Source organism: Pelophylax lessonae (genome assembly GCF_965119305.1).
Source record: "Pelophylax lessonae genome assembly, chromosome: 8".
Classification (NCBI taxonomy): Eukaryota; Metazoa; Chordata; class Amphibia; order Anura; family Ranidae; genus Pelophylax; species Pelophylax lessonae.
The window spans coordinates 3113364-3136568 of NC_138775.1; positions in this window are offsets into that span (position 1 = coordinate 3113364).

A 23205-nucleotide genomic window follows, 5' to 3' on the forward strand; every position below is an offset into this window, starting at 1 on the left:
GACAAACCATAATCCATGATTTCCAATGAGTGCCGTTCATATCTGTGCAACTTCAAGTCGCAACGACTTCAAAGTATTCCCTGCACTACGTTGGTCTGACTTTGATGCGTTTTGAGATCCGTAGACATAGGCATTGCTGCAAGTCCAGTCAAAATGGCGGCAAAATCGCGCACCTTTTGAGTCGCACAAGTGTGGGGCCAAACCCAAAATGGTGCTTTTTTGGTTCAATAGACTTCAATGGAGAAGCTGCAGAGAAGCATGGAGTGCATTTTTACTGCGATTTGCATTTTTACTGCCGTTTTTGCTGCGATTTGCGTTTTTAAATCTGCCCAACAACAAATCCACCCCCTCCCCCCAAAAAACATGCGGTTCGGTGCGCGTTTTTGGAAAAGAGTCAGTGGCTACTTTTTATGCGTTTCTGGTGCGTGGGGAAGCGCATTGGTATAAAGCCGCTGCCCTGCACACGACGCGCGGGAATGCGCTGAAAATGCGTGATAACGCATGCGCCAGCTGAATGATCTCAGCATGAAGAACGAATTTTATCTGCTTGTCGCTGCGGATGAAATGTGTTGTATTCTGCATGGCTGACGTGCCGTTTCTTTCCTGTTTAGCGGTAAGGAGGGCGCACGCGATGGCGCGCCGCCGCGCACTGTGAAGGACAATGGAGATCAGAGGGAGTGTATGGAAGTGTTAAAATAAATTAAAAATCCGGAGTGAAGGCGCACAAACGCGGTCGGACATTTCTCCTCCAGAGCAGCTGAATTGCCAGAGGCGTCCAGCTGGGTCTTGGACTTGGGGGGAGGGGGGGGGGTCTGTGAAGGAGACCCCCGTCCACCACTGTCTGCCAGGAGCTGCTCTGCCGCACAGCGCCCTCTGATGGATGATCCTACAAGGCAGCGCGTCTCACGCTGCAAGAGTGACCGTCCAATCCAGCGAGGCGTCAGAAGTCATGGAGGAAAATTATAGAACAAATCAAGTGTTACCATTGTAATGTGTGAATTAAAGAAGACCTGTCATGCCAAAATCCATCCTCCCCTTCAGTCTTGCACAGGTGTACCGGCTCCTCCCCCTTCAGTCTTGCACAGGTGTACCAGCTTCCCCCTTCAGTCTTGCACAGGTGTACCGGCTCCTCCCCCTTCAGTCTTGCACAGGTGTACCAGCTTCCCCCTTCAGTCTTGCACAGGTGTATTGGCTCCTCCCCTTCAGTCTTACACAGGTGTGCTGGCTCCTCCCCTTCAGTCTTGCACAGGTGTACCGGCTCCTCCCCTTCAGTCTTGCACAGGTGTACGGACTCCTCCCCTTCAGCCTTTTACAGGTGTACTGGCTCCTCTAATTCAGCCTTGCACAGGTGTACCGGCTCCTCTCCTTAAGTCTTGCACAGGTGTACAGGCTCCTCCCCTTCAGCCTTTTACAGGTGTAGCGGCTCCTCTCCTTAAGTCTTGCACAGGTGTAGCGGTTCCTCCCCTTCAGCCTTTTACAGGTGTACCGGCTCCTCTCCTTCAGTCTTGCACAGGTGTACCGGCTCCTCCCCTTCAGCCTTTTACAGGTGTGCCGGCTCCTCTCCTTCAGCCTTGCACAGGTGTACCGCTCCTCCCCTTCAGCCTTGCACAGGTGTATCGGCTCTTCCCCTTCAGCCTTGCACAGGTGTAATGGCTCCTCCCCTTCAGCCTTGCACAGGTGTAATGGCTCCTCTGATTCAGCCTTGCACAGGTGTACCGGCTCCTCCCCTTCAGCCTTGCACAGGTGTATCGGCTCTTCCCCTTCAGCCTTGCACAGGTGTAATGGCTCCTCCCCTTCAGCCTTGCACAGGTGTACCGGCTCCTCTCCTTCAGCCTTGCACAGGTGTACCGGCTCCTCCCCTTCAGCCTTGCACAGGTGTACCGGCTCCTCCCCTTCAGCCTTGCACAGGTGTATCGGCTCTTCCCCTTCAGCCTTGCACAGGTGTACCGGCTCCTCCCCTTCAGCCTTACACAGGTGTAGCGGCTCCTCCCCTTCAGCCTTGCACAGGTGTACCGGCTCCTCCCCTTCAGCCTTGCACAGGTGTACCGGCTCCTCCCCTTCAGCCTTGCACAGGTGTATCGGCTCTTCCCCTTCAGCCTTGCACAGGTGTACCGGCTCCTCCCCTTCAGCCTTACACAGGTGTACCGGCTCCTCCCCTTCAGCCTTACACAGGTGTAGCGGCTCTTCCCCTTCAGCCTTGCACAGGTGTAGCGGCTCCTATCCTGGATTGCAACTGCTTCCTTTTTTTAACTGCACACTGTGAGGTTCTCACTATGTGCATCAGAATCTGCAGCAAGTCAGATAGAGCTCCGCCCCATTTCCTGGCCCCACCCCTTTCATTTATTGGATCTGAGTTCTTTCAATCACGGAGGCTCAGCATCACATGTGGGCGTTGGCTATGCAAATACAGCCTGCCTAAAAATGCCCACTCCTCCAGACTGACACCCCCCCAATCAAGGCGTTGTGATATTTGAATAACTCCTCCCACTGCTTGCATCAGGACTGAGGGCTCTTATAGACATGCCAACACCAAAAACTAATTCTGCTTTGTTTCAGAAATGATTTGGCTTACTTATTTTTATAAGGTTAAAAATTTCTGTGAAGTGACCAATCATCTCTTCTTCCTGATAGTGGGGGGCGGGGTTACAGGACACTTTTCAGACAAACTGTGGGCCTGTATTCCATAGTCAGTTCAGCCTGAGGAGCAGTGGGCGTGTTCAAGAGGCAGGCTGTGATCCGCCCACAACAGACAGCGTGCGGCACCCTCCCCCCTCAGACCCGGAAGGGAGTACACGTGGTGACACACCGCGCGCCAGAGAGCAGCCGTTCCAAAGGAGCCGAGCCTAGACCGGAGTGGAGCCTCCTTTTCCCCAGAGCGGAGTGGAGAGTCTTGGAACGACCAGGCTGTACGTTGGAGGTCGTGCAGAGACGGTGGGACCGGCCTTGGTGAGTCCCGAGACTATTACAACTTGAGCTGTATGTTTGGCCGTGCCACACGAGTACATTCACAAACGGAGGAGGTTCAGGAAAGGGGGGGGTTGGAAGATATAACATCCCATTAAGAAATATGAGGGATAAAGGATACGGACGCTGGTAAATGTCTGCTCTCCCCCCCCCATTTCCTATGCAGACTAGTGAACTGTACAATATAAAGAGACCAGGCCGGTCCACAGATATCTCCGCTTACTTTTTAAGGGGAGCACGTTGTGAAAGAGTGGAGGAACAGTATAGGATGGCTCCAACAAAGGCTGGAACAGCAGGGAACACAGGATCAAAGAAAGACAGTAAAAATAATAACAGCAGTAAGGAATTACAGGCTCAGAACATTGCGGACACAGCTGAGCAGATGGCGGTGGCGGGAAAGGAACAGTCAACGGCACAATCCCCCCCTCCCCAAAATTTATCAATACAGTCTCCTGAATGGAAAGAGTTAATATCTCTTATGCCTACGAAACAAGATCTAACTGCAATGGCTGCCTCGATAGTCAGCTCATTAACCAGCGAAATCAACTCTTTAAGGGGTCAGATACAGAAAATGGATGGAAGGATAGAGGGGGTGGAAAAAGACCAGGCCCAGATGGCAGAGAGAGTGGAGAGCATAGAGTCTTCGCAGAGATCATTTGCCAAACAGCTAATCATGATACAGCTGCAACAAGATGATGGAGAAAATAGGCATCGGCGGAATAACATACGCCTAAGAGGGCTACCTGAGACAGTGGAGGGACCCAACCTATCTGCCAAAATGACCGAGATTTTTAATAGCCTTCTGGACAGACCCCAGTTGGAGGCAATTGAGATGGACAGGGTCCACAGAGTAAGGGCTCCAAGGAGCATGGGCGAGGGATACCCACGAGATGTCCTGGCTAGGGTACATTTTTACGCCCTAAAAGAAAAAATAATGAGGAAGGCATGGGATAGGGGCCCCTTTGAGTTTGAAGGGGCAACGATCCGGCTCTTACCAGATCTATCAAGCAACACCCTAAGAATGCGAGCAGCAGTGAAACCCCTACTGGAGGAAATTCGGAAGGCAGGGGCCATCTATCACTGGGGTCACCCATTTCATCTAAAAGTCAAGAAAGGGGAACTGACCTTTACACTGCGCTGGCCTGATCAACTGCCAGGACTTTTTGCCTTCCTAGAGATTCAGCCGATCAGGGTCACTGACTGGCTGGGCCCCTCAGCTTTTAAGTAGAACCCAGGAATATCAATACAAGAATAAAGCTATTATTAATATAAGTCATATATGACTAATCTGGGATTGACTTGGGGTCACGGTCGGGGGAGGATGCGGGTCCAGGGGTAATTGGGGAGCCATGATTATTCTGGATTAATTGGTATTCAAGGGCAGTAATTTGCGGTGTTCTCTTTCCTTTATATTTGTGTTCTCTCTTTATCCCCCTCGGTGTCCTGCTGGTCTAGTGCTTTGGTTCCTCTCTTGGGTCTAAAACTCTCTGGGCATGGTCTTCGAAAGTAGGAGCCCTATGAGTTTGGAAACGAGCAGATGAGTGATTAGAAAAGGTAGAGTAATTCCAATAGGAGGCACAGAGCAGGTCAGAGGGGGCACATACGTGATATGGTGGAGGGGGAGGGGGTCGAGGGAGGAGGATCACCAATACTAGGTAGCTAGGGGGGCTCAGGAGTTAAATAATGTGTTTGGTAATTACAAAAGAAAAGGGATCCTGATACAGCGGGTGGATACAGGAATGTATAGGTAGGGGGGAATATATACGGGAACCCCAATCCTCCCTAGAGATAGCAACACAGGGGCGGATGCCTAGGGTACATGGACCTGCAGAGGTCGGTGTGTTTATTTCTTTCATTTTTCTTTTTCTTTTTGTTTTTTTCTTTATATCCTAAACTGGAGGAAATGAATGCACCTACAGGCTTATGTTAATTTGTCAACTCATTAGGAGATACAGACATTGTGGGTTGTGTTAGATTTGCTCCTGTTCACGGTATGAATCCTCGGATTTGCCCACCCAAATAGGTTGCGTCTAGTTACGCAGGGTCGAGAGTCGACCAATAGGATCACGCTCCACTGGCACTTCTTTGGGGGGGGGGGGTGGAAAAGGGGGGGGTTGTTCTGTCTTTTTTTTTTTTCTCTTTTTTTTTTTTTTTTTTTTTTCTTTTTTCTTTTTTTTCTTTCTCTCTCTGTCCCTTTTTTTTACTCGGTCTCCCCCTGTCTCTATTAGGTCTGAGTAGGTCTAGGGGGCTTTCTGTACAGAGGGATCAGTTTATCGACTTTGGATAAATCCTAGGCCTAGTAAGCCCTAAAGCCATTGGCACTTGGAGGGGACAAAGGGAGGAAGACAGCTGAGTAAGAAAATTCAGAAGTAAAGTAGTAAATTGGTTAGAATCATTTGAGACAGGAAAAATGCAGGAAGTGAAAATTATGTCATTAAACGTTAGAGGGTTGTCTACACCTGAAAAAAGAATACGCTTCCTGGCAGACATGAGACGAAACCATGGGCAGATAGTTTTCTGCCAGGAGACGTATTTTAAAAAAGAATCTATCCCAAAATTACAAAATAAGGATTTCCCATGGTCTTATCACGCCCCCACCCCTATTCCTAAATCAAAAGGGGTTAGCATATTGGTGGCCAAAGAGGTTCCATGGACATTTTTAGAAACTTGTATTGATCCACAAGGAAGATACTTGATGGTAAAGGGTAAGATAGGTGAAAGGCTGATTACTATGATTAATGTGTACTTCCCTAACCAGAATCAGATTTCATTCTTAACACTGGTGGCACCAATAATGTTAAACTTTCAAGAAGGGCTGGTAATCATGGGGGGGGATTTTAATTACGCTGCAGAGCCACTCTTAGATACATCACAAGGTACATCACATCTCTCATATGCCCGACTTAAAAAACTTAGTAAGGAAATCACACTCCTCAACCTAGTCGATCCCTGGCGCATTATGCATCCAAGTGAAAAAGATTTTACCTACTATTCGTCAGTACATAATAGGTACTCTAGAATAGATCGCATCCTAATTTCAAGGGGCGATCTGTCTAGAGTAGTGGCCTCACAGATTGGCTCTTTCTCCATGTCGGATCACTCCCCCATCCACATTATAATTAACTTTGAGGCAGGTCCAGTAAAGCCACCATCATGGAGACTGAATGAATCACTGGTGCAAGGAATAGAGACAAGAGCAGAGTTAGAGGCAGAACTGACAAAATATTTCCAGGAAAATAAAACACCAGAAGTTACTCCGTCGAACATATGGGAGGCCCACAAATGCGTCATTAGGGGAGTGTTGATTAGAATGGGAGCAAAACGTAAACGAGAAAGGGAGGAGAAGATCTCAGAGCTGCTAGCGCAGATAGAAGAATTAAGCGCCACTCATAAAAGATCGATGGCGATGGAACATCTAGTGCCCCTGACTGCGGCCAGGGAAAAACTCAACGAGTTACTTTATGAAAAAGCCATGAGAGTACTGGTGTCACAAAAAAGACATTACTACGAATATTCGGATAAACCAGGAACTATGTTAGCCAGAGCCCTAAGGGGGCCCCAGAAACGGACGGTAATTGCACAACTTCAAACAGGCGGGGGACAAATGAAATATGGATCATCAGAGATTGCCGAAGAATTTAGCAAATTCTACCAGAAGTTATATGACATCGCCTCATCGGAATCAGTTGATAGGGGGGGTGCTGGCTTCGATGAGGCGATCAATTATATCAAAAAGACAGATATGCCATCGCTGGATGCAGAACAGGCATTGGCATTAGAAGGAAAGATAACAGAAGAGGAACTAAAAACAGCTATCTCTCAGTTAAAACCACACAAGGCCCCAGGTCCAGATGGACTATCACTGTTATACTATCAGCAATTTTTTTCAAATTTAAAGACCCCCCTTTTGGAACATCTAAATTACATCGGGGAGGGAGGGGTCATGCCGACAGATTCTCTGAGAGCTTACATCACATTGATCCAGAAAGAAGGGAAGGACCCCGCGGTGTGCGGGAGTTACCGCCCAATCTCATTATTAAATTTAGACACCAAGTTGTTTTCTAAAATATTGGCAAATCGACTCCTGCCATATATACCACAATTAATACATCTCGACCAGGTCGGCTTTGTCCCTACAAGAGAAGCAAGGGATAACTCTATTCGAACAATAGATTTGATATATAATGTGCGTTTGCGGAGAATCCCGATGATGCTGCTATCAGTTGATGCGGAAAAGGCGTTTGACAGGGTGGCATGGAATTTTATCCGGGCCACCCTGTCACACTTAGGCCTAGGGGAATGGATGATGACGTGTATCCTATCATTGTACTCTGGTCCTACGGCGGCAGTAAGGGCAAATGGTTGGTGCTCAAGTTTTTTCAAAAAAAAAAAAAAAGAAAAAAAAAAAAAAAAAAAAAAAAAAAAAAAAAAAAAAAAAAACAAGAGGCAGGCTGTGATTGGGAGGGGGCGTGTTCAAGAGGCGGGCTGTGATTGGGAAGGGGCGCGTTCAAGAGGCGGGCTGTGATTGGGAGGGGGCGTGTTCAAGAGGCAGGCTGTGATTGGGAGGGGGTGTGTTAAAGAGGCAGGGTGTGATTGGGAGGGGGCGTGTTAAAGAGGCAGGGTGTGATTGGGAGGGGGTGTGTTAAAGAGGCAGGGTGTGATTGGGAGGGGGTGTGTTAAAGAGGCAGGGTGTGATTGGGAGGGGGCGTGTTAAAGAGGCAGGGTGTGATTGGGAGGGGGCGTGTTAAAGAGGCAGGCTGTAATTGGGAGGGGGTGTGTTAAAGAGGCAGGGTGTGATTGGGAGGGGGTGTGTAAAGAGGCAGGGTGTGATTGGGAGGGGGCGTGTTAAAGAGGCAGGCTGTAATTGGGAGGGGGTGTGTTAAAGAGGCAGGGTGTGATTGGGAGGGGGTGTTTAGGAGGCAGGGTGTTAATGGGAGGATATGCGGGGGTGTGTTCAAGGGGCCAGCTGCGATTGAGAGGGGGTGTGTTCAAGAGGTAGGCTTTGATTGGGAGGGGGTGTTTAGGAGGCAGGGTGTGATTGGGAGGGGGTGTGTTCAAGAGGTAGGGTGTGATTGAGAGGGGGCGTGTTCAAAAGGCAAGCTGTGATTGGGAGGTGGCATGTTCAAGAGGCAGGCTTTAATTGGGAGGGGTGTGTTCAAGAGGCGGGCTGTAATTGGGAGGGGTGTGTTCAAGGGGCAGGCTGCGATTGGAAGGGGGCGTGTTCAAGAGGCAGGCTGTGATTGGGGGTGTGTGTTCAAGAGGCAGGGTGTATTTGAGGAGGGGGGGTATACCAGAGGCAGGCTGTGAACGGGAGGGGAGTTGTTCAAAAGGCAGGGTGTGATTGACAAGGGGGGGGGGGTATACCAGAGACAGGCTGTTATTGGGAGGGGGTGTTTTCAAGAGGCAGACTGTGATTGGGAAGGGCATGTGCCAGAGGCAGACCGTGATTGGACGGGGGCTTATTCAAGGGGCAGGCTGTGATTGGAACGGGGATATGTGCCAGAGGCAGGCTGTGATTGGTCAGGGACATAGTGGCTGAACAAACTACCCGACAGCGGCATGCTGTGTGTCTGCACAGTGTCCTGTACCTCTGAATGGCCAGCCAAAGGATGGAAACTGACCACCTAACACAGATCAGCTTCTGTACTCTGTGTGGTCAGTTTAGAAGGAAGAACGGTGACTGGCAGGATAAACCAGGAACTTGAGATGGAAGAAGACCATGAAAATGATGGAGACTAGAATTGCTAACATACAGATCTGGGAACACGCACAAAGAAAAAAATAAATTGTTACATAGTTAGTCTGGCTGAAAAAAGACACCAATAATTTAGTATGGCCAACGCTCCTTTGGTCTTACTTCTCCTGTGGGTCACAGAGGTGAATGAGGACATCACAGAGCCGGTCCAGGCTCTGCAGGTATCCCGAATATAATGTCGGGATCCACCAAGAGGCCTGTCTGGCAGCTGGTTTAGCCTCTGCCCCCTCCAGAGCTTACTGGAGCTTACTGGCATGCTGGAGGGGCAGAGCAGAGAGCCGGAGACTGCCAGTCACTGCCCTCTGCGGAGTTCTCAGCATAGGGATGGAAGGGACAGCTGCAGCCCCAGCTAAGTTATTCCCGCACTTCTTTTTAATGCAGGAAGCAGCCCCTGCCTATGTAATGAGTAGAATTGGCTTCTTCCATGTGGACACACAAACTATACAATGTATCATTATGGTTGTTTCTGAGGCTCTCTGTAGTTTATGGTGCTGGATACAAAGGAATGAAGATTTCCAGGGACATAGAATCCCAGGACTGTCCCTGGAATAGAAGGGACAGCCGGTGGCTCTGTATGATGGATTCTCTACCCATAACCAATCTCACCGAATAATACAGATTTCTAAATTTTGTAAGAATTTGGGGAGGGCACAGGATGGTACCCAGAGATCGGCAGATATGACACGACGCACTCGGGGAGTCTCTGACTCCCACTCCCACCCCCTCTAATCAGCAGCAGCTCAGCCAATGGCAGGCGGCGGAGCTGATTAATTGTGCGCTGAATGTCTTCGCTATTTATATCCGCTGCGCTGAGACATCTCAACAGGTCGGAATAACGCTGCACACAATCACACGGAAATAGGTTAATTAAACATGATTCAGAGCGAGGCAGGAAACTGCGCAGAAAATCCACAACGAGGAGAACGATACAGAACAAACCGGGACCAACGCGTTCCGGGGGACTGGCAGATGTGTGGGGGGGTTCTGTCATCTTCACATGTACAACATAGAGAGTGAATACTGCCAGAGCGCGAGTCAGAGCAAAGAATGGCAAACAAAGCATAGTCACCCATAGCAACCGGAGTCCACAGATCGGAGGAAGTTCAAGGAAGGAGGCATTGGGGTCTTTACAAAGTCAAACATCTTCATTAAGACAACCGGAGTCCGAAAACACAGTGATGACCTGGAGACCAAGAACAATGACACACTGACACTTGGGGGTCCCAGAACAATGACACACTGACACTGGGGGGGGTCCCAGAACAATGACACACTGACACTGGGGGGTCCCAGAACAATGACACACTGACACTGGGGGGTCCCAGAACAATGACACACTGACACTGGGGGGTCCCAGAACAATGACACACTGATACTAGGGGGTCCCAGAACAATGACACACTGACACTGGGGGGTCTCAGAACAATGACACACTGACACTTGGGGGTCCCAGAACAATGACACACTGACACTTGGGGGATCCAGAACAATGACACACTGACACTTGGGGGTCCAGAACAATGACACACTGACACTTGGGGGTCCCAGAACAATGACACACTGACACTTGGGGGATCCAGAACAATGACACACTGACACTTGGGGGTCCAGAACAATGACACACTGACACTTGGGGGTCCCAGAACAATGACACACTGACACTTGGGGGATCCAGAACAATGACACACTGACACTTGGGGGTCCAGAACAATGACACACTGACACTTGGGGGTCCCAGAACAATGACACACTGACACTTGGGGGATCCAGAACAATGACACACTGACACTTGGGGGTCCAGAACAATGACACACTGACACTTGGGGGTCCCAGAACAATGACACACTGACACTTGGGGGTCCCAGAACAATGACACACTGACACTTGGGAGGTCCCAGAACAATGACACACTGACACTTGGGGGTCCCAGAACAATGACACACTGACACTTGGGGGTCCCAGAACAATGACACACTGACACTTGGGAGGTCCCAGAACAATGACACACTGACACTTGGGGGTCCAGAACAATGACACACTGACACTTGGGGGTCCCAGAATAATGACACACTGACACTTGGAGGTCCCAGAACAATGACACACTGACACTTGGGGGACCCAGAACAATGACACACTGACACTTGGGGGTCCCAGAACAATGACACACTGACACTTGGGGGATCCAGAACAATGACACACTGACACTTGGGGGTCCAGAACAATGACACACTGACACTTGGGGGTCCCAGAACAATGACACACTGACACTTGGGGGTCCCAGAACAATGACACACTGACACTTGGGAGGTCCCAGAACAATGACACACTGACACTTGGGGGTCCCAGAACAATGACACACTGACACTTGGGGGTCCCAGAACAATGACACACTGACACTTGGGAGGTCCCAGAACAATGACACACTGACACTTGGGGGTCCAGAACAATGACACACTGACACTTGGGGGTCCCAGAATAATGACACACTGACACTTGGAGGTCCCAGAACAATGACACACTGACACTTGGGGGACCCAGAACAATGACACACTGACACTTGGGGGTCCCAGAACAATGACACACTGACACTCGGGGGTCCAGAACAATGACACACTGACACTTGGGGATCCCAGAACAATGACACACTGACACTTGGGGGTCCAGAACAATGACACACTGACACTTGGGGGTCCCAGAACAATGACACACTGACACTTGGGGGTCCCAGAACAATGACACACTGACACTTGGGGGTCCCAGAACAATGACACATTGACACTGGGGGGTCCCAGAACAATGACACACTGACACTGGGGGGTCCCAGAAAAATGACACACTGACACTTGGGGGTCCCAGAACAATGCCACACTGACACTTGGGGGTCCCAGAACAATGCCACACTGTAAATACAGTAAAATGTAGCAACAAACAGGGAGCGGTATGTTAACTCACGTCAATAATTTTCGGGGTCCATGTATAGAGGTCGGGGGTCCTTTGCTCCCTATTTGTACAGAATAGATTCCCTCTGCAGATTCGGCACTAAACACCGTGGAATCCTGTTCTTGGGATATGGCAATCCCTCAGCAGTCCCCCCACCCCCACATTACTGCCATTGTTAATGCTCTGCAATTAGCTCACAATTAATTAGAAAGTTACAAAATATTAAAGGCGGCGTGCCGCGTCACACACAGGAGCGAGCGTATAGATGGCGGCTCCCGATCCACAGCTCGCACCCCAGGGTGATCAATTTTTTATTTTCTCACAATTAAAATGGTTCAAACTGACAAAGTTATTTTCCACTCCGCTGTTTTCCTGTAAATTGCAGATTGTTAATGATCCCCCCCTCGCAGAGTCTCTGGCAGCCCCTCCCCCCTTCGAGTGTCAATGGCAGAGTAGACCTGCAGTGATTCCAAAGTATTTAGAGAATACGCAAAAAGAAAAAAAATATCATTGTAATTCAGTTTTTCACTGAATATTTAAGCCCAATTTAACTTTCACTTTAAATCTACCGAAACACATTACAGGTACATCAAAACAAAGTCTTACAATTCGTTTTCTTTAAAAGCAGCCACAGCCTGAGTAGAAAAGCCTCTCCCCTGCCCCCATGCTGTAGAAGACCCCTCCTTTCTGTGTGTAAGCAGCGGTCTCTCTGCAGAGGTCTGATATGCCCCCTGCTGGGTCACAGCCTGATCTCTCCAATCAGCAAGGAGTATCAGCTTTGCCAATTGCAGAGCAATAGGTCTAAGTAAGCAGGGGGCGCACTTCTCTCTGCTGTGATTGGTCCCTTACACTTTCCTAAACATGGAAGTTTGTAGCCCCATAAATTCATCATTCAAACTGTACATCAAATCCTGACAGAGATCTCTGTTGTGAACGCAGCACACGGCTATTGCAGTATGTTACAATATAGCTCAGGTCCAAAAAGTCCAACGTGTCAGGGTGCACAAACAACCCCCACATCAAGAAGACCCCCCAAATATTGGCCTTTCTGACTTCATTTCTCAGCTGACTGTTATAATATCATTTACATAGAATATATAATATACACTTTTTTTTTTTTTTACTTTTCTACATTGTTTTTTTACATTTAATTATTCACAATTTTAGAACTAAAGGAGAAGGAGAGGAGAGGAGAGGAGAGGAAGAGGAGAGGAGAGGAAGAGGAGATGAAGAGGAGAGGAAGAGGAGATGAAGAGGAGAGGAGAGGAAGAGGAGGGGAAGAGGAGAGGAGAGGAGAGGAAGAGGAGAAGCGAGGGAGAGGAGAGGAGAGGAGAGGAGAGGAAGAGGAGAGGAAGAGGAGAAGACAAGAAGAGGAAGATGAGAGGAAGATATAGAGAGAAGGCGAGGAAGAGGGCAGGTGAGGAAGAAAGGAGGAGAAGAAGAGAGAAGAAGAGGGAGAGGAGAGAAGGAAAGGAAAATAAAATAAAAAGGAAAGAAAGAGGAGAGGAATAGGAGTGGACAAGGAGAGGAGAGTAAGTGGAAAGAAAAAGGAGTGGAAGAGGAGAGGAAGAAAATAATAAGTATGGAGAGTAGAAGAAGAGCGGAGAGAACAGGAAGAGGAAGAGGAAAGAAGAAGAAGAGAAGAGAGGAGGGGAGAAGGAGAGGAGAGGACAAGAAGAGAAGAAGATGAAGAAGAAGAGAGCAGAAGAAGAGAGGTAGAGGAGAGGAAGAGGAGAGGTAAGGAAGAGTAGAGAAGAAGAAAAGAAGAGAAGAGACGGGAGGAGAAGGAGAGGAGAGGACAGCAAGAAAAGAGAAGAACAGGAAGAGGAGAGGAAGAGGAGAAGAGAAGGAGAGGATAACAAGAGAGAAGGAGAAGAAGAGAGGAAGAGGAAAGGTGAGAAAGAGGAGAGCTGAAGAGAAGGAGAGGAGAGGAAAAAAAAGAGGAGTGAAGAAGAGAGAAGAGGAGAGGAAAGGAGAGGAGAAATAGGAAAAGGAGGAGGAGAAGGAGGAAAAAGTAGGATAAGGAGAAGGAGAAGAAGGAAAAGGAGAAAAAGCAGGAGATGGAGATGGAGAAGAAGGAAAAAGGAGGAGGAGAAGGAGAAGGAGGAGAGCAAAGGAGAGGCGAGGTAAGGAAGAGGAGAGGAAAAGGATGAGGAGAAGGAGGCGGAGAAAAAAGGAGGAGACAGAGGAAATGGAGAAAAAGGAGAAGAAGGAAAAGGAAAAAGGAGGAGGAGGAGAAGGAGGAGAGAAAAGGTAAGGAAGAGGAGAGGGAAGGGAAGAAGAGAGGAGAAGAGAGGAGAGGAGGAGAAAACCTCCCCAGCGGGGATGGTAAAAAGCTGATTCTACCCCAGACAAAGAGAAATCAACAATTGTAGCTGGAGTTTGGATTTAGTACAAGTATATAAAGCTAGACAAATATTCACACTTAAATCGGAGGGTCCCACCAAGCTCACCCTCACAGCTTGAGGGGAAACAGTTACGGCCTTACTATACCTAATATTGCCCCAGGTACCTTGAGACCCTTATTGAGGTCCTCCACTGCCAAACCAACAGCTGGACAGATAGTTACTTTATTGTCATCTTTTTTTACAGTTTAACCCTTTACGCATGTTCCAATTTCACACCAAGGAGGAGAAAAGACTACAAGCATTGAACTTATTCTCTCTGGAGAAGAGACGACTGAGGGGGGATATGATAGCAATGTACAAATACTGTACTGGTGACCCCAGCACAGGGAACAAACTATTCAGCAAAAGGCAATATAAAAGGACCCGCGGCTATTTGCTAAAATTAGAATAGAAGCGGTTTAACCTTAAACTGCGTAAAGGGTTCTATACTGTCAGAGCGGTAAGGATGTGGAATTCTCTTCCACAAGCAGTGGTGTCAGCAGGGAGCATCGATAGTTTAAAAAAACAATTAAATGGGCACCTTAAGGACCAAAACATACAGGGGTATACAATGTACAACATACAGGGGTATACAATGTACAACATATAGGGGGTATACAATGTACAACATACAGGGGGTATACAATGTACAACATTCAGGGGTATACAATGTACAACATACAGGGGTATGCAATGTACAACATACAGGGGTATACAATGTACAACAAACAGGGGTATACAATGTACAACATACAGGGGATATACAATGTACAACATACAGGGGGTATACAATGTACAACATACAGGGGGGTATACAATGTACAACATACAGGGGTATGCAATGTACAACATACAGGGGTATACAATGTACAACATACAGGGGTACACAATGTACAACATACAGGGGTATACAATGTACAACATACAGGGGTATGCAATGTACAACATACAGGGGTACACAATGTACAACATACAGGGGTATGCAATGTACAACATACAGGGGTATACAATGTACAACATACAGGGGGTATACAATGTACAACATACAGGGTTATACAATGTACAACATACAGGGGGTATACAATGTACAAAATACAGGGGTATGCAATGTACAACATACAGGGGTATACAATGTACAATATATAGGGGGTATACAATGTACAACATACAGGGGTATACAATGTCCAACATACAGGATTATACAATGTACAACATACAGGGGTATGCAATGTACAACATACAGGAGTATACAATGTACAACAAACAGGGGTATACAATGTACAACATACAGGGGATATACAATGTACAACATACAGGGGGTATACAATGTACAACATACAGGGGGGTATACAATGTACAACATACAGGGGTATACAATGTACAACATACAGGGGTATACAATGTACAACATACAGGGGGGTATACAATGTACAACATACAGGGGTATACAATGTACAACATACAGGGGGTATACAATGTACAACATACAGGGGGGTATACAATGTACAAAATACAGGGGTATGCAATGTACAACATACAGGGGTATACAATGTACAACATACAGGGGTATACAATGTACAACATATAGGGGGTATACAATGTACAACATACAGGGGTATACAATGTACAACATTCAGGGGTATACAATGTACAACATACAGGGGTATGCAATGTACAACATACAGGGGTATACAATGTACAACAAACAGGGGTATACAATGTACAACATACAGGGGATATACAATGTACAACATACAGGGGGTATACAATGTACAACATACAGGGGTATACAATGTACAACATACAGGGGGGTATACAATGTACAACATACAGGGGTATACAATGTACAACATACAGGGGGTATACAATGTACAACATACAGGGTTATACAATGTACAACATACAGGGGATATACAATGTACAAAATACAGGGGTATGCAATGTACAACATACAGGAGTATACAATGTACAACATACAGGGGTATACAATGTACAAAATACAGGGGTATACAATGTACAACATACAGGGGGTATACAATGTACAACATACAGGGTTATACAATGTACAACATACAGGGGGTATACAATGTACAACATACAGGGATATACAATGTACAACATACAGGGGGTATACGATGTACAACATACAGGGGTATACAATGTACAACATACAGGGGTATACAATGTACAACATACAGGGGTATACAATGTACAACATACAGGGGGTATACAATGTACAAAATACAGGGGTATGCAATGTACAACATACAGGAGTATACAATGTACAACATACAGGGGGTATACAATGTACAAAATACAGGGGTATATAATGTACAACATACAGGGGTATACAATGTACAACATACAGGGGGTATACAATGTACAAAATACAGGGGTATATAATGTACAACATACAGGGGTATACAATGTACAACATACAGGGGTATACAATGTACAACATACAGGGGTATACAATGTACAACATACAGGGGGTATACAATGTACAAAATACAGGGGTATGCAATGTACAACATACAGGAGTATACAATGTACAACATACAGGGGGTATACAATGTACAAAATACAGGGGTATATAATGTACAACATACAGGGGTATACAATGTACAACATACAGGGGTATACAATGTACAACATACAGGGGTATACAATGTACTATTCACAAACACTTATCACACACACTCATCATAGGTTGAACTGGATGGACTGGTGTCTTTTTTCAACATCACTAACTGTGTAACTATGTAACACCAAGCTGAAGCTGAATGAAAGGACTTCAATTATCCTAAAAGATTCCAGGCTGGTTTGTCCTCACAAACACCAAAGCCTATAGAGAAGCAGACAATACTCTGACTCGTATACACCGGCTTTCTCTGTTCATTCTACTGACCCCTCCTCACCCCCCTTGTTATCCCCGGAGCCGCACAATAACTTACCAACCAATTCTGCTTAGAATTTATTTTCTATTGTATCTCATACAGAAAGTGTGTGACCTGACAGCCTGGACCGATCTTTATGAGGAAACTTGTATGATGTAATTTCTCTTTGGAAGCTTCAATATAAAAATACTCCTTTACCTCCTGTCACCTCAATACAAGAGGAAGTGAGAGAAATTTCCCCAAAGTGAGGGAATCCCCTTTCAGTTGTCACTGGAAGAAATGGAAGATGATCCCTCTATTCCTGTCCTGGTGATACTCAAAGGATTGGTGACACTAGTGGTGATGAAAACCTACCAGGGGTGCTAACCCTTCCCTAGTCCATTCAAAACTTTATACATACACTTTAACTTAGTTTCAAATACCTTTTAACATGGAGGAACCCTTGAAATAACCTTCAGGTCTCAGGAGAACCCTGATAATTGTAGTGTCACCTCATATTGGTGGCCACATATGTTGAGTCAGTTGAGACGTCCTCCTTATGTTGGTAGTCAGTGAAATGCTCCCTTACTTGGATGGTCAGTAGAGACAGATTCCCTTAGATTGGGGGTCAGTGGGAGAAGGACCCCTTCACATTGATGGCCATTGGGCTTCTTCACACTGGTGGTAAGTTGGAGAAGGACCCAATTACTTTGGTGGTCATTGGGAAAATGCTTCTTACATTGGTGGTTATTTGGAGATGGGCCTCCTTGTATTGGTGGTCATTGGTGATATGGTTATACAAGAAAGCAAATCCTTATTGTGTAGTGTTCTAATTAACCAACGTCGACTGCTCACAGTATATTTACTGCGGCAGTCAGCCCCTCACAGGCAGAGCGACGTAGGTCTACGTCGCTAGCCTGTGAGGCTCTGGGGAGCGAGAGCGCGCCCGCGGAGGCGCGTTCCCGCTCCCGCGCGGTCACGGACCCCCCCGCGCGTGTGACTGGCGGACCCGATGTCCGCCGGTCACTCGGCGATTGTCGGGGGGGTCGGGAGAAAGTCAGGCGGCTTGTGTAAACAAGCTGCCTGTCATTCTCCTCGGTGTAAAAACCCTGATCACACGGTTCTACTATGTAGATCCGTTGATCAGTGTGCTTACACCTCAAGCCACAGCCAATCACAGTAGAAAGCACGCCCCTAGGGACACACACAGCCCCTCCCTCCCAAATAAAGTTAAGCCACAGCCAATCACAGTAGAAAGCACGCCCCTAGGGACACACACAGCCCCTCCCTCCCAAATAAAGTTAACCCCTTCACTACCAGTGTATTTTTACAGTAACAGTGCATATTTATAGCACTGATTACTGTAGAAATGTCACTGGTAACCCCAAAAGTGTCAAAAATGTCAGTCAAGGGTCCGATCTGTCCGCCCCAATGTCGCAGTACCGCAAATAAATTGCAGATCGCCGCCATTACGCGTTAAAAAAAAACAACAAAAATGACAAAAATATTTCCCTTTGTTAGTAAACGCGATAACTTTTGCGCAAACCAATCAAAATACGCTATTTGCGATTTTTTTTACCAAACATATGTAGCATAAAGCAAATTGGCTGAAAATGTTAAAAAATTTTGATTTTTACATTTTTTTTGGGGGAATTTCATATAAAAAAATTTGAAAAATATTGTTATTTTTGCAAAATTTACGCTCTTTTTTTGTTTATAGCGCAAAAAGTAAAAAGCGCACAGGTGATCAAATACCACCAAAAGAAAGCTCTGTTTGTGGGAAAAAAAGGACGTCAAATTCGTTTAGATACAGCGTCGCACGACCGCGCAATTGTCCGTTAAAGTCACGCAGTGCCGAATCGCAAAATACCCCCTGGTTGTTTAGCAGGAAAATCCTCCGGGGCTAAAGTGGTTAAAATGTATTATATAAAAATGTAATAACTTACATTTAAATCAATTACAACAGCATCAGAAACTATGAACTTCCGGGATCCTCCGAAAACCAGAAGTGATGTACCCAACTCCTTCCCGACTAGTTGCGTCACAGCCCATGTGACTTCATCAGGGTACCCCTGCTGTGATGGAAGTTCATGGTTTCTGGTACTGTTTTAATTGATTTTAAATGTGAGTTACTACATTTATTATATATTACATTTTAATTGGAATACTTCACAATGAGGATTTGCTTTGTTGTATAACCAAATCATCCACTGGAGGAGAGGAGAGTGATTAGTGGGAGATAGTGAGTACAGACCCATATGCCATCACATTGCTCCAGGACTGCCATCGGGGGGAGGCAGGCCTGGAGTTCCACCACTGTGGGGAGGGGGGGGGGGGGCGTGCCGCCCGCCACTCACTGCCCGCTGCCTCCTCTAGTTTTGATGTATGGCCGCTCTGTTTGGGATTCCCACCCATATCGGTGGCGGCCTCTTGTTTTGGCAATGTGCGTGTGCGGGAATTCTCCTTGCATGCACAGTTGAGAGCGGGGGCCTAGTGCCGTCACAGGCCGGCATCCCCCCCCCACCACCACTGATCCCATCCACCATTGCTGCCACTGACCCCATCCAGGGGCATAACTAAAGGGGACACATTTGCAACCTGGCCCCATGCTCCAGGGTTCCATGCGCGGCTTCCCTGTACACCTGGATAGGAGTAGCGGCGGGGGCAGCATGTAGAGAAATCACTGTCCTCCTTTTTCCTCCTGTAGCTCCAGGAGGAAAATGGAGGCGATTGGTTCCTCTGTATGCTGCCCCCGCCACTCCTCCTATCCAGTTCACTTGTGTTCTGCTGTCTCTGGGACCCTGTGTGCTGCCCTGTTGTCCCCGCCCCCGCCACTGTGCTGCTGGCTTCCTCCCCTCTCCTGCTGGCTGCTGCAGGGGATGTGTCACCAACAGTGGCGGCTACTGTATATGGGGTGCAGGGGCGCCGGACGCATAGAGTTCAATGGGCTTTTTTTTTTTTAACCGTGTGATTAGAGCCAGAGGCTCTCAAAGGCTAAAAAAAAAGGGTGGGCTCAGGGCGCTGAGCAGTGCGCCCCGAGCCCACCCAGTTGTGTGACAATAGCGAATGAAAATTTGCTATTGTCACACGGATCCTCCTCCTGGCCAATCAGGAAGTGGGTTTTGAGACCCGTTTCCCAATTGGCCGAAAGGAGAAGCCTTGCCATTGGGCATGGGGGAGGAGGGAGGAGATGCAGAAGACAGGGGGAAGAAGCCGAAGCTGCTGCTGCCTGCTGCTGCTTAATCCAGGCAGGGTGAGTGAGGGGGGGTCCTGTCCTGCCTCTCCTGTCCTGCCTCTCCTGTCCTGTCTCGCTGTGGTCCGGGGGGGGGGGGGGAGGGTACGGTGTGCGGCGGCCTGGTATGGTCCGGGGGGGGGGGGTATGATGCAGTCCATCTGCCGCCCCCCTGGCCCCTCGAGCACCAGCCACCTTTGGTCACAATAGATGGACAGAGTCATAGTCAGTGACATCGTAAAAAAATTAAATAAAATGATAAAAAGTGATACAATTAAAAATACCAAAAAAATAAAAACTACTGACACCAGTGGGGTGAACTTCCAGGATCGCAAAGGTCACACTTGCGACCGGGCCCTGCCATTCCACCACCATGGGGAGGCCCCAAGATGGCAGGAAGGGGGCCCACTGCAGAACTTGTGAAAGGGTCCCGCAACGAGAGTAAAGGCCCCAGGATCAATGGGAAGAGCCCCAGGCTTGAAGGGAAGGGCTCCGGCCAGTGGGGGGGGGGCATGCAGGTATCCAGGGGGCCCTTTATGGTTTCTTGTTGCACCGGGGCCCTGAAGGTTCTAGTAACGCCTCTGGTGTAATCACCAAATTGTATTTTTTTTTCACTTTATCACTGTATTGATTATTGTTTAAGCTATTTTTGCTTATTTGCACATTTTTGCACAATTTTGCATTATTTGCACCATTGGTGTTTTTTGTTACCATACCCAGTAGGGGTACAATTTTAATGCTGGATTATGATAAGACTAAAGAATTTTTATTTTTATTTGCGTTATTTTGCACATCTTGATGAGAAGTTCATTGCAGCACTGGCACTCCGAGTACAAAGTCAGTATATAAAATATTATTATTCACATTATTCTGTATCTACATTGAGAGATCAGACACATGTAATATTACTGTTTGCAATTCTTTATATCGTTTCAATATTCTTTTGGCTTTTGAAGCATAACGCTACTTCATATTTGTAAACCATTGTATTTTAGATGTGGGGACACATTGTTAGGTTGTGAGCAGCGGTTTCCTATTTCTTATAACAAGTGGTAGTGCATAGGATTCTATATATACATTGGGAGAAGAACCTCCTTCCACTGGTGGTCATTGGGAGAAGGGCCTCCTCCTTCAACTGGTTTTCATTGGGAGAAAAACCTCCTTCTACTGGTGGTCATTGGGAGAAGAGCCTCTTGCCACTGGGGGTCATTGAGAGAAGGTCCACCTTATACTGGTGGTCATTGGGAAAAGGGCCTCCTTTAACTGGTGGTCATTGGGAGAGGGGCCTCCTTACACTGGTGGTCATGGGAGAAGGGCTTCCTTACTCTGTTGGGCATTGGGAGAAGGGCCTCCTTCCACTGGTGGTAATTGGGAGATGGGCCTCCTTATACTGGTGGTCATTGGGAGAAGGGCCTCTTGCCACTGGTGGTCATTTGGAGAATGGCTTCTCTTTACTGGTGGTCATTGGGAGAAGGGCCTCCTTACACTGGTCGTCAAGGGAGAAGGGATTCCTTACTCTGTTGGGCATTGGGAGAAAGGCCTCCTTATTCTGGTGGTCATTGAGAAAAGAGTCTCCTTTTACTGGTGGTCATTGGGAGAGGGGCCTCCTTACACTGGTCATCATAGGAGAAGGGCTTCCTTACTATGTTGGTCATTGGGAGAAGGGCTTCCTTATACTGGTGGTCATTGGGAGAAGAGCCTCCTTCCACTAGTGGTGGTCAGTTTGAAGAATACCCTCTTATGTACAGTAGATAGCCAAAGCATTGATTAGTGTCAGTGGGGACTTATCAGAGAGTCTGACATTTCATTCCTCAAGGAACCCCCAGGAAAATCTGGAGGAACCCCAGGATTCCATGAAACCTTTGATAAGAAAGGCACTTTACCATATTTTATGACTCAGAGGAGGGTCCTGTGCTGAGTGTTGGGTATTATTGCTCGTCTACGAAAAACTTTTGTTGCCATGTTCACCTCTGTAATTATTTTCATGTCTTTGCTCCTCTACATTTTCCAGTTGCTGCGGATATCAGATTGCAGCATGATAATGGTATTAATAAACTTTAATTCATTTCTGCGCATCGCATTTTACATCGTCCGTCTCCTTAAACCTCCATGACCCATATAAGAGCCCATATTGCGTTTTCATGTGGCCGTCGCACCATACACCGCGGCGGGGGGAGATTTTTTTTTCAAGTTACAACACCCACATGAAAGGAAAGCCTTCAAACATGGCTTCCTTTGAAGATTCTGGAAACAGGCGGAATTATCTGGCACCTCCTGGGACCTGGCATGCGATCTGCAACTTCACACAACCAATTCACCACTCAAAGGAGGACTCCGCACCAACGGAAGGCAGCCGATTCTAAAAAGCCGAGGTGGAGGATCCACCTCCTCCTTCTTCAAAGTTACAATGTACAGTCTGATCACTTGGGGGGGGGGGGGGGGGAGGGAATCACTTTAAGCTCACCACACATGTTGCAATGTGATTGCACAATTTCCTTTAGATCTACAGAAACGAGGTAGCACCCGAGCCCCCTAGGGTGTATGGTGACCCTCCAGGATTCCCTTCCGTCCCGACACTGAGCTGAGTTCCTATCCGCGCTCAGCCCCGCGTCTCTCCCCTGGTGAAATTGCTAATTAAACGCATATCACCCAGCAGTCAGCCGTGACCCGTTTAATTGACGGTCGGATCCGTCTCTTACTCAGAGATGCAGACAATGAGAGCTTAATGACACGATTGTATTCACACCATCAGCAGCAGCCGGGCCCCCCACCGTGCGACAGAGCCCAATTATTACCCCGCTGCACTTCACAGTCTCTCTCCTCTATGCACACAATGATGCCGCCTAACGCACCTCTAATTAAAAAAAAACAACACACAACCAATACAAGCCAATAAATGACCAATACAATAAATGGCAAATACAAGCCAATAAATGACTAATACAAGCCAATAAATGACCAATACACAGCCAATAAATGACCAATAAAAGCCAATACAAGGTAATAAATGACCAATACAAGCCAATACACAACAATTTATCACCAATACAA